General features: G+C 41.0%; 1 protein-coding gene across 1 annotated transcript in view; it reads left to right on the top strand.

The window, feature by feature from the left end:
- The first annotated feature begins 4673 nt into the window (after positions 1-4673).
- shtn2 (shootin 2) overlaps positions 4674-12357 on the top strand; it is a 26178-nt gene continuing 18494 nt past the window's right edge. The window contains exon 1 of the mRNA XM_008427954.2: positions 4674-4830. The gene's annotated coding sequence lies outside the window, so the exon portion shown is untranslated. The remainder of the gene's footprint in view (positions 4831-12357) is intronic.

Below are 12357 nucleotides of genomic sequence, written 5' to 3'. Positions count from 1 at the left end.
TCACTTCCTCATCCTGTCTCTACGACAAAAAGCCCCGGATGAGCGGGCGCGCACACGCAGGAGAGAATCCGAGGAGCAACACGATCACTTTTTGAAAGCAGAGGGGAAGAGCTGGAAAGAGACCGGGTTTATTCGGAAAGGAGGAAGAGGAGGAAGAAGAGAGGAGGAGGAGGAGGGAGCTGCTTTTCAACGGACGTGTGAACAAAAGCCTGGTCAAACTGTCGGATCTGCAGCCCAGGGTGTTTACTGCTCTCGTATCTATGACCAACAAATCACGGATGCCCCCCACCCTCTTCCCCTCACCTCCACTAGCGCTGCAGCTCTCCACCGCCCTCCGCCCCTCCCCCCCCCCGCTGCCCCTTTTCCCTTGAGCTGCCCGCCCGGCATTATTGGGAACAGCAAATTAAGGGACTATCCATCTGGGTGTGATCACCAATTACGGAGGGAAACTGTCAGCACGCATTAGGGCCTGCAGGGAAGGCGGGCATGCTGGGGCGGCTTTAAAAAAAGAAAAAACCCGAAAGGGAGTTACTGAGTGATAAATTGATTTAATTTGATCAAGAAGTGATTCAATCAATCTCGTGTTATATAATATTTCCCTGCTTTTCCTCTTCAGTTGTTTTCAGAAGAGAAAGTCGATGCATGCGTTCTGCACGTTCGAAATGGCCGAAATGTTCCCAAAGTCCTTTGGAATGAAATAAATATCGCCTTTGAATAATTTTTAAAGGGAAAACTTGACACGGCTCACGGCCGGCCCCCTTTTGTTGCTGCTCACTGGTACAGGCGGTGATTCCCTGTAACACTTCTCCTCCGGCCAGCTTTCCCCCCCAACACAATGGAGCCGTCATTAACTTTTTGCTCCATCGGAATGCTGAAAGACCTTGACGACCGAACACCCATTTTTCCTCCCCTCCCGCCTCCGTGCATCCTGATTTCTCCCCTCGCTTGCTGTGTTTGCAGGGCCCTCATTTGTGAAGGCCAGGTGTGTGCAAACTCACAGCGCCGTGGGAGAGGGGGGGGGGCTGGCAGCATACAAAGGGAATACACAGCTAAACTAAGGCCTTGGGATGATGCTGTGAATTTTTGTGTTGTAGCCTGAATTCATATATCCAGCCTATAGTTCCCAAACCGGGGGTCGAGACCTTCAGATGGGCCTGAAGGCAACATGATAGATGGCGACAACAGCATTGTCGTCTAATCTAAGAGTTTTATGCTTTCCTCTTTTATTTTATCGTTGGGAATTTGCAACAAATTTCCCAAAGGCATTTTATGACGTTCTGTGAAAAAGCAAAAAAGTATAAACAACCATCCTTCTCTGCGAAGAGAGAAGTGCTGAGTTGAACAAGATGGCTGCCAGTATCTGGAAGCGTGGCCAACATGGACTGAACGTCTCCGTTCACTTCCTCCGCTGCCATTAACTACAGGCAGACTACACTTCTAAAACTGTACAGCAAATAATCGCTCACAGCTTCTTTTTCTGTTCGCCGATTGGCCCCATTGAAAATCTACAGGAGGAATCCAAGTCAATAGGAGAAACCCCAGTGAAAAGAGATGAGAATCAAGTGGAGCTACTTAGGAAGCCAATGACCAGGCTAGAGTTTTGTAAACTTCACAGAGGTCTTTGCAGACTGTGTGAAAATTGTAATTTTTTTGCCATGACTGACTCTAACGTGCTCTTAAGAACTTCCTGCTCTACGTTAATGCATTTAACATTTCACGTTTTGTAAGCACCGCGGCGTGAAGCAAACGAAAACCTTCCTGCGAGTCTCAGTACCGGACCTGTGAGAGTTTGTGCGCAGAAAACCAGACGGTTTCTGTGCGATGTGTCACTTTGAATATGTGCTCTGGTGGTGCATCTGAGTATGAATGTGTGAATGAGTCATTGTGTGCGTGTGTGGGTGTGTGTGAGAGGATAATTGGAGGATGAGGGGCAGGGGGCTGCGGGGACGAAGGCGGGAGTCCGAAGGGGAAGACTGCAATTTGACCCAAAGTTGCTCACCAGCCAGAGTGCCAGGTTGTTTCTTGAAGGCTCAGAGTTTCTTTTTTTGGAGCATCACAGCAGGGCAGGAGTAAAGGGGTTATAGGTGGCAAAGAAGGGAAGAGGAGGAGGAGGTGTGGTTGGTAGCTGTGGAGAATAGGGGGGGACCAGGACTAATTGCCACTAATTGAATGGGATGTGCTGATCAGATGGGAGGCTGTGGAAGTAATCGGAGTTGTCACAGTAGATAACGCTGCGCGGTCCAAGAGTGTCCGCCTCATGTGACAGCCTGTAACCTAGCCTGTGAGAGGGCACTGGACCCCTTTGTCCCGGCCACAAAGGGGGGGAAAGAAGACAAAGTTGCCGGTTACAGTGGGGACCGACGGACCCAGAGCGGCGGGAGGATGGAAACGGAGGACGGAGAGGAGGAGGAGTTCACCAGGGTTTCGAAAGTGAAAATGTTAAAACGGTTTGAAAACGAGATGCCAATGCTTCGAATGAGTGCGTGATTTGTCTGTTTCAATTGTTCGAAGTTGCAGGAAAGTGAAGTCACTCTTAGAAACGAGCACAGAAAGTCCTATTTAGATCTTTCAACGTTACAGAAAAGGTTCAGATCACGCAACGAATCCAGAGAAACTCATCTAGAGAAACAACTCATTACCTTAGATCAACACTTAAGACCCTCTACTTTATAGACTCAAACATGGAGAACCAACGTTTAGTTTTATCAAGTCATGAGTCCAGAGAAACCCTTACTAGTTTATAAACTCTTATTCTTATTTAACACGGGGAACCAATAAGTAGTTCTATGCTTTTACCTTTTTGTAAACTATTTGTACTTTTATTTTTCTCTTGCTTTTCTTCTGTTATTTTGTTTGCATTTCCTCTAACTCACATAAAGCACTTTGAATTGCCTTGTTGGTGAAAATGTGCTACATAAATAAAATCACAAATCACATCAGAAAAAATTCTAACCAAATCTGGGATGTAAACACCTCAACTGAATTCCAGCTTCGCAGCCCCATTCCCACAGCATCCTGCTGCCACCACTATGCTTGTCTATGGAGACGATGTGCTCAGAGGACCAGTTGTTCTCCAGACATAGGATTTCCTTTAAAGGCCAAACAAATCAGTTCTGGTTTCATCTTACTTGAGAAAAACTTTAAATGAGACTTTATATGATTTCATTTTGTTGTCGCTCTTTCTAAAGCTGTCCTGTAAACAGATCCTCCCACCTGAGCTGTGGATGTCTGCAGCTCCTCCACTGGACTCAGTCGAGTCGTACTTTCCATTTCCATTTGCAACCCGTCTGAATTTGAAAAGATGAACTCCGTCACATCACCAGAGCTGCATATCAGCTCTGGTGCTTTTAAGAGTCAAAACCTTGAACAATATGAGAAAAGAAAAGAAAAACAAACAAGTTGAGCCAATTGAACAGATGAAATAAAGCATTTCATTAGACGCAGGGTTACAGAATGCAACCAAAAGTCAGGAAAAATCAAATGTCGAGCCAGTTCTATGAATGGTGACACATTTTAAAGCAACAGGTGTTGTTTATGGAAAAGAATCAGAAATAATAAGAAATGTTTAGTTTTCTTTACATTTGTTAAAAAACAGATTCAGAGAAAGCAGAGGAACTTTGAAGCAGTGCTTTAAAACTTGATTTAGTTAAAAAACAAAGGAGCATTCAGCTGTTCTTAAAACACAAAGTCAGATACAAATATACTAAAACATTAAAAATGTGGTTTTAATGTCATCAAAAACTTCCAGAAAAAAAAAGCTAGGATAAGTTTTATCATATCTCTACAAATAAAACTTGTTGTTACTGTAATGCAGTTGCACTCAAACAGAGTTTATGCTCATTTTTAAAAAGACATGTTTAAAGGGGCAATTATGTTCCCACCACATCCGACCTGAAAGTCCAAACACCTTCACACCTGTTGAGCGTGTCCGACCCATCGTGGCCACCGACGCATGACAACAGGTAAGGATGAAGATGACTGGAGCTGATGAAGAAGAGGCGTGAGAAACATAGCGAGGTAAAGAGGCGGCTGTAGGTCTTTCCCAAGACCACAGCAGTCCAATTAATCAGGGTTTCTCCCTCTGCACATCTGACTTTCTTTCTTATACACACATGCACACACACACACACACGCACGCACGCATGCACGCACAGAGCTGCTGTGAACTCAGTTGGTGCTACCGAAGGAGGGGTTAAGTCTTGTCAGCATTGATGAGAGTGGGCCAGCGTTGTGTGTGTTCATCTAACGGTGTGTGTGTGTGAGTGTGTGTGTGTGTGTGGGGGGTTTGTTTCTTTGCAGTTTTGTGGTCGTGTGTGTGTGTGTGTGTGTAAAGGGCAAGCTATGCATGTAATGGGCAACCCAGGGCACGCAGATGTGCAAGAGTGTCGCGCTAAGCCCTGGCGCAGCCTACTGCGAGAGGTCACGACCTTTACAGAATCAGTGCCTCTGCATGTCAGGACTAATGGAAGGGCCCCACCAGCTGCACCGAGGAGGAGGAAGAGGTGGAGGAGGAAGAGGAGAGGTGGGCGAAGTAAGGAGAAGTGAACAAACACTGCGATGGGGCGGTGGGGAGGGGAAGAAGAAACAGGACGGGAAGTTTTGGGAAGGATGGTGGGAGGAGAAATGGCGCTGAAGAAGAGAAGAAGAAGTAGTTTGAGGTGCAAGAGGGTGGGAGGAAACGGGGGGAGGAAGAGTTTTAAGAGGGAAGTTTGAGGGGAGAACTGAGTGTTTAAAGAAAAAAGTTGGAGAAAGGGGAAGAAGAAGAAGAGGGGGAATATTGCAAACATGGATACTGAGTGGAAAAAGAACGTTTCTAAAAGAAAATTCAAGGTAAGGAATAAAAAAGAAACAACACGATGCAGATGAAAATGTGTTTGTGTAATCGTAAAAGAGGGAGGAGAGATAGAGGGATGAAGAGATGGAAGGAAACAGAGACATGGGTGTGGTCTTATAGAGATAAAAACTGACTTTTTTTCCCTTTAGCTCCTCGTTCTGAACCGGCCCGTCCTTTAGCCTCCATCAGCTGCTTTGCTGAAACCGTCGCTGTAAAACTGAGACTTCTGCACACACAATCTGACGCCAGGATTTAATTAAACCAACATTCTAGTTGAAACATGCAGTTTTAATCTAAAATAAAGATATTTCAGATTACTGAAGTCTGACGTTTACTTAATACAATATTAATGTGTCAATGAAGAGTTAACATCAAACTTTTTCTGTCTCATCACAGATGTAAATTATACTCATAAATTCACTTGTTGTAGTTCATAAGTTTTATTTTAATTTATGCCTTAAACTCCCAACTACAAAAGAGAAAAAGTTTCTTTGAAATAAAAATTCTATATAATAAATGATGAAAATTTGTCACTTTTTAAATTCAAATACTTAAAAATAACTCTTTACCTTCAGATAGTTTAATTCTGTAAAGTATCTTTGTAATGCTCTACATTCTCTCATTTACTTTTCAGATGTGGTTATTAAATAAAGTTTAATGTAATACCTCTGTAAAACAAAATGTATTCATTTCTTTGAATGTTAAATTTTTTAAATAAAATTTATAGGTTCATTTCTGCTTAGATTTTTTTTTCCATTACATTTACAGCTTCCAGTTAATATTTGGAACAACACAACAAAACAAAACAAACAAAAGAGTTTAAAGTTTGTTTTCAGTCATTTTTAGCAATTTACCCAGTTTTCATTTCATTTAAATATTTGGATGCGTCACAAAAACCGAAACATTAGAAAAACAAAGAAGCTGAGCGAGCAAAATAGAAGTTTTTTTTGTATTTCTTAAGTAAACAAATCTAATAATTTTTAGATGTTTTGATATATTTTTAGTGCACATAAATAAAGTGCTAAATATTTAAATTCTTGTCACTTAAAAAAACTAAACAAAAACACTTTCACTCATCGGTCTATTTATTTAGAGTTGCTCATCTTTACTGATGTTGCAGATTCAAAAGTTTTTCTACCTGTTTAATAAATACTAGAATCAAGTAATTAGAAATCTGTAAATTAAGAAAAAAAAGATTTCATAATTTAGAGTTAGAATATAGTCTCTAGCGTTTTAGCAAACCCCCCTCCCCCAAAAAAACACTTAATTCAGGGAAGAATAGGGAAACAAAATCAACTCCTTCAGGTGTTTTTTATGTTTTAGACAATACAAATATCATCTCCTTTATATCTGATTACTCTGTTTCTATTTTCAGACCTGATTTTGAACTTATTCCAGTCTATTAGACAATCAATCCAACACATTTTCTCAGTTTGAAAGAAGCAATAATGGCAAATGAAGAACGTGATCCGCTGCTAAAGACATATAAATGATTTGGACGCCAAACGCTCAATGTTTGTTCACCGTTTGAGCTCCAGGCTGTGTATCACCATCAGACACCGGGGTTCCTCCTCTGTAAAAACCCAGAGATGGTGCCACTTAGTGCCGGGTCCAACAGACGGTCCCCCCCCTCCCCCCCGCTCTGAACTCAAACCTGTGAGGCGGTGATGGTTTTATAAAACCCCAGTGGGGGACGGCTCTGACGGCACGTCTGGGCTGCTGTCAGGCGCCGTTGTTTCTGGAGTCACGCATGACGTCTGTGTGGAGCCGTGAAGATAAATGCAGAGGTGTAGAAATAATATAGAATAATACAAAAAAAAAATACAATAAAAATACAGCGTGGAAGGAGTGAAGAGGATACTGGAAGGATGCACCTTCCTCTTTGTTTGACAGGAAGAAAATGTGAATTTATGAAGCCATTCAGCTCTGCAGCTCAGAGGAACCTGTTGAAGAGAGAGCAGAGCAACAAGTGGCAGATGGCAGAGCTAGAGCGCCACCTACAGCGCATGAAGGGAACAGACACACACACAGAGAGAGACGCTTTCAGAAAAGACGGTTTGCTTGCTACTGTTAAAGCCAAACATTAGTAAACATACAGCATAAACAGATTATTTTATGATTTAATAGAAGAGGATTTATTACAAGGCTTCCAAGAAAAAATAAGTAAAAAAAAATAAAAAATGTTGTGGATATGCAAGAAATAAAACAGTTTCAATAATTTTTCTAATATTTAGACTACCTCTTATTGGACCGTTTATTTTTCCAAAATTATTTTTACATTTTGCCTGATTTGATTTCTTTAATTGATTTTTATTTTACACAAATTAACTAAAAGGATAAGCTTAAGTAAGTAAAAAAAAAAGAGAAAGTATTGTGATATTAATGTATTTAGTTTGCTCTTTGATAATAAAGCAAGCAAACAATAATATTTTAGAAGCATAAAAAATGTTCACACAAAAATGATCCAAAATGTAAAACTGACCTGCAGAGTCAGTCATTTATTTTGTATTGTTTTACAGTGACATTCATAAACATGGCAGGAACAGCGCAACAATAACAAAAGGTTAGATAAAATCATTTATTCATTCATAGCAAGCCCCCTGGAAAATTTACTAGAGTCTAAATTATGTTATTTCGACCAATATTGTTTGTTTCTGATAGAATAATGAGAAAACATAGCCGGGTTATCCTGCTGCTGAATAACTCAGAAATCTTCCAGGAGCCATTGTAATTTGGATACATCTGTGGTAAAAATCTGCATCCAAGATACGGTGAGGAAGAAGCTGCCTCTCTGTTTAAGGCAGACGTACTATTTCACCATTGATTATAGATCAGACTTCATACGGAATACCCAGCCGGACGAGAGTGTTTCGGCGTGAACGATGCCGGTTTGCACGTTTCGTCCTTGAGAAGCCCGAAATCCCTTTACCAATCAGGGAGCTCAGGCGTCTGTGCGCTGCTATGCTGAGACCAATCCCAGAGGGGGAATATCGTCACTTACTCTCTCCAATAGACTCGGACATCATCCCCTGGTCTAAACTGATGCGGAGACAAATCCGCTGCCCCACCTCCACCCCCACGGGAGGAGTGAATAATCAGGCTGCTATTCTCAGTAACAACAGCCCGGACTCGTTCATTTACACCTGCAGCCTCGGATGTTTGTGTGAGGATTATGGAATAGCTGCCATTGGAAGCTGTGACTTCATGATATGATGTCAAATGGGAATCGTATTCAAAATCCCATTAGGAGGATGCATAAATAGCCGCTGGCTCTAAAAAAAAACAAACAAAAAAACAAAATTATTACTACAAAAAAAAAAAGGGGATGATTCCTGTTTGGACAAAACTGAATAGGTTTTGTGAAAGGAGGGATGTGTGAGGGAGCAGATATAGGTTTGGTGGAGGCAGCGGCAGCGGTTGGCTTGTTTGTTTGTGTTTCCAGCGTACAGTGGAGTCACCAGGAGGCCAGCAGTATCTGCAAGGCTCTTCTGTCACAACACATCCCGTCTCCCTCCTCGAGCACACTCCATCTTTCCCGCTCCCCCTGTTAAATTCAAACATCCTCCTCTGTGAATTTCCAGAAATCAAACCTGTCACCACCGAGCTAAGATGAAAAAAAAAAAGAGAAACCAACAAAGAAAAACCTCTCCCTCCCCTCCTCCTGTGATTTGTCTCTTAAAATCTTTCATTCCCCTTCCTGTTGCGCAGCGCCGCCGAAGGCTGCGTCTTCCGCAGAAGGAAAGAAAGAAAAAAAAAAAGGTCACGGCCTCCACTGGCCTCTCGTTGACCCCGGCCCCGACCTGAGCGCGGAGAGCCCGCTCTGTCGGCTGCAGCTGCGGCGCTGCTAAAAGCCGGCATAATCCAATCACACAGTTATTAGAGCTGAGTAGGCCGCGGCCCCGAAACAGGTGAGTGTGACTTTTTTTTTTAATTATTTTTTCCCCCCCCTCTGCCTCCTAATCTCGCTGCCTGACTCAGATTTGGCTAATTTCACACGCTGGATGCAAAAGCCCAGACCACAATCACATCCTTCAGCCCTCCCCTCCCCTCCGCTCCCCTCCACTCCCTCAAAAATCATATCAGTGGTGATGAAATCCAACGATCTGTCACCTCGGCCCATTGTGCTGCGAGTATTAAACGAACTGATGCCGCGGCCGCGTCACTTTCTCTCAGCTTCATTAGGGAGCTGTTTGTTTTTTAAGCACAGTCAGCTGAGTTCATGCAGATGACGGCGGGCGTTAAGGGTTGCCAGGGTTCGGTTTTTTAACTTGAGAGGCACGCATTGTGCTCGAACCAATCGTGATATTAGGAAGTGAGGCAACAGGGAGGAAGGAAAACCTATAAACAACAATTAAGATGCTTTAGTAAGATTATGTCCTTTAATTGACTCCCTTTTTTTTGTTGCTTGGCGACGCTTTAAGCAACTAATGAAATATTAAGTGACCCGTTTTTGAGTCGTTCTGCTGCTTAGAGCATTTTGAAACCTGGAGCTTATTTATGCTTTGCTCACCTTCAATCTTCCTCTGGGACATTTATTTTTGGGTTTTTGATTAGATTTAGATTTATTTTTGTTACATAACTTTAGTTGTGCGAATGCAGATTCAATAAAATCTCATATTTCATTATTATATATTTTCTTCTTTAAATAAATGAATCTGTGCTTCTCTTTCAATGTTTTGTCTCCCATTAAAAATTCAAGATAACGCGTTAAAATTAGAATATTGAAATCTTTTCAACATTTTATGTTTTATTCTTCACAAAACATGAAAATTGCATTTTATGTGCTGCAAATCAACTTATCGCATACCTTAGAATAAAAAAAAAAACTATAAAATAAAAACAAATATTAAATAAAACAAATATATATATATTACAAACTTAGACAATGCCCACCAAAAATGTAATTGGTAAATATTAAACATTATTATATTCTTTAAAAAAACAGAGATTTTAATCAATAATACTGAGATTTGAAGGGTTAAATATTTTCAGAAAATTCATTTACATTTGCCATGTGATGAGGAATATAATTAATGATAGCATTCTTTAATTTAAAACTGATAAAACATGTTGAAACATTTCTATAGCATATTTTGTGTGTGTGACTAAGGGACCCAGATGGAGCACTTTATTGTCAACTTTCCACGAAATATAAAAACTGATCAAAATCAATCAATGTGGCAGCCAGTTGTTGAATCAGGCAATAGATAAAAACCTCCTCTGTATAATTTACAAGTTAAGTAAATGGGGCAAAGAAAAACTTTTGTTTTTTGAAGAAAAAAGACAAAAGAGAAGAATTTTATACATTTAAATCAGAAATTAAGAGATTAAAATGTCAGAAACTGCATTGTCTTTAGATTGCACACCATAAATTAAAATCATATCTATACGGCAAAGTTAGAAAAAGCTTTTTAAAAATGTTTAAGGCTTAGGGTTTTATAGTGTAGCTTCTCTGAAAAGTGGATTACACTTAAAGTTATCCTCATTAAGGAAGTTATTCTGTCCTAATTCTAATCCCAAAATATATTTATGATTGAATCAGCTTGTTTAAAGGTAACAATCAGTAAAACGCTGAGGGCAGCCAAGGATTTAAAAGAACTCATTCTGTAAATGTTCCTCCTACAAATCACAAAAGATGCATCCTCCACATCAAAACACGGGCTGGATCCTTCTTGTTTTTTTTTTTTTCAGGGGTCAGATTATTTCATTTTGTGTAAACATCACATGGCGTCAAATAAAAGTTGAGAGCACATAGACTATTTATATCCCTCAATAGGAAACGGCAGAGGGAACGGTTAGGGCCACAGTTCAGAGGCAGATTAGTGGGTTGCACGTGTTTCGTGTCCTCAGATGACCGCGAACTTGAACTTTTAACATCGGCTTTTCAGCTTTTTCTCTTTCTTTTATGAACAGCAGCGATGCCAGATTAAAAAAATATTTCAATGTAGTCGGGCTGAAATTTATCTACGGTGATGTCCAAATCTGAAATGAAATGAAATGCCTGTTGTGACTGATGTCAAACATGGACAGGTCAGCTCGCCACTCTTCGATGGGACAGCAGCCGCTTCGTTTTCGAACTGCGTCGTTTCCTCAGCTCGTCTGCGTTGTTGGTGTGCCATTGATTTATAGTCCGAGGACAACACTCGCTCAACTCCTCTCTGCCCTCGCCTGCACGGTGCTCGGTCATCAGTGCGTAGCAGCACATGCAGGCTGCGGCTCACAGCTGAAAGCACATTAGCTACTTCACGCTGCGTGACTTCACAGAGTCTCGGATCGTCCGCGCGGTTCAATGAGGAAAGAACTGAAGAAAAATCTGATCTCAGCACAAACGTGTGAAGAAATACTCAACTTGCAAAATGCCTTTAAAAAGTGTTCACATCCTTAGGAGTTTTAAGGACGTTCTCACACTACAACAACCTTCGATTGGGTTGTTTATTGGGGATAAATGTAATGTAAGCATGGCATAAATGTAATGTGGGAGGAAAATGAAACTGTTTCATTTTCAATGTGCAAATAAAGAGCACACTGAACAGTGTGCTCTTTATTTGCATTCTTAACCCTTGTATGTAGAAATGGGGTCCAACCGACCTCACACACGTAAAACTTGTATCATTTGCCATAGTCCTCTACGTTTGCCTCAGTCCTCGCACGCACAAGGGTTAAATAAGGACTTTGGGCCATTACTCAACCCAATATACTTTGGACTTCTTCATTCCAACATCTGTATACCCAGATGTTGGTCGGATTTGTCCAACTAGCATGTCTAAAGACTCTGTTTCCTCTGACCACTGCTCTGGATTTAGCTTTATTACATCTGACCAGTTTTCCTGTCAGCAAGTAATTTTTCATGAAGCCAATAAAAGTAAAATTTTGGTTTCAGCTGACCGGAACAACTTCTTCCACGTGTTTCTGTGTCCTTCTTTACATCTTGTGGCAAACTGCACACAGTTGATTTTCTTATTTCAGGTCTTTAATAAGAGCAGAATATTGGTTTCCCGTTGAGCTACTGCTTGTCCAAATTGCCAAGGGAATAAAAATTAGAATCAACTTCCTAAATGATGTCCAGCTGTTCTAGACAGCCGCTGATGCTAATGCGACCCGTTATGGCGAAACTTTCTGAAGACGCTGAAGGGTCACGAGTGAAGGTCACGGCGCTGGGCTGCAGGAGGTTCTGTTCATAGACATAATATAAGAGTAGATGCCTTATGGACCGGTCTCGCCTATTGTCGCTCCACTCAGCGTTATGTGTTTAGCAGGCACAATGACGTATCAGCGCATTTAATCGATCATAACACGCATTTTTGTTACTGGAAACCATATTCAAACATCTATCAAAGCTACATTTATAAACAATTGTATTTTTTAAGTATGTTTTTAATACATAGTTCAGCATATTTAAATATGCTTAGTGGCAATAACAATAGAATAGGAATGGAATATTCTGATATTGATGTATTTTGAGCATATTGCAAAGCCCACAGCCGTTCATAATTTATTTAGTAATGTAATAATGATTAATACTG

The sequence above is a fragment of the Poecilia reticulata genome, linkage group LG14 (genome assembly GCF_000633615.1).
Source record: "Poecilia reticulata strain Guanapo linkage group LG14, Guppy_female_1.0+MT, whole genome shotgun sequence".
NCBI classification, from domain to species: Eukaryota; Metazoa; Chordata; class Actinopteri; order Cyprinodontiformes; family Poeciliidae; genus Poecilia; species Poecilia reticulata.
The sequence above is the reverse complement of the archived record's forward strand: the minus strand, read 5'-3'. Positions and strand labels throughout refer to the sequence as shown.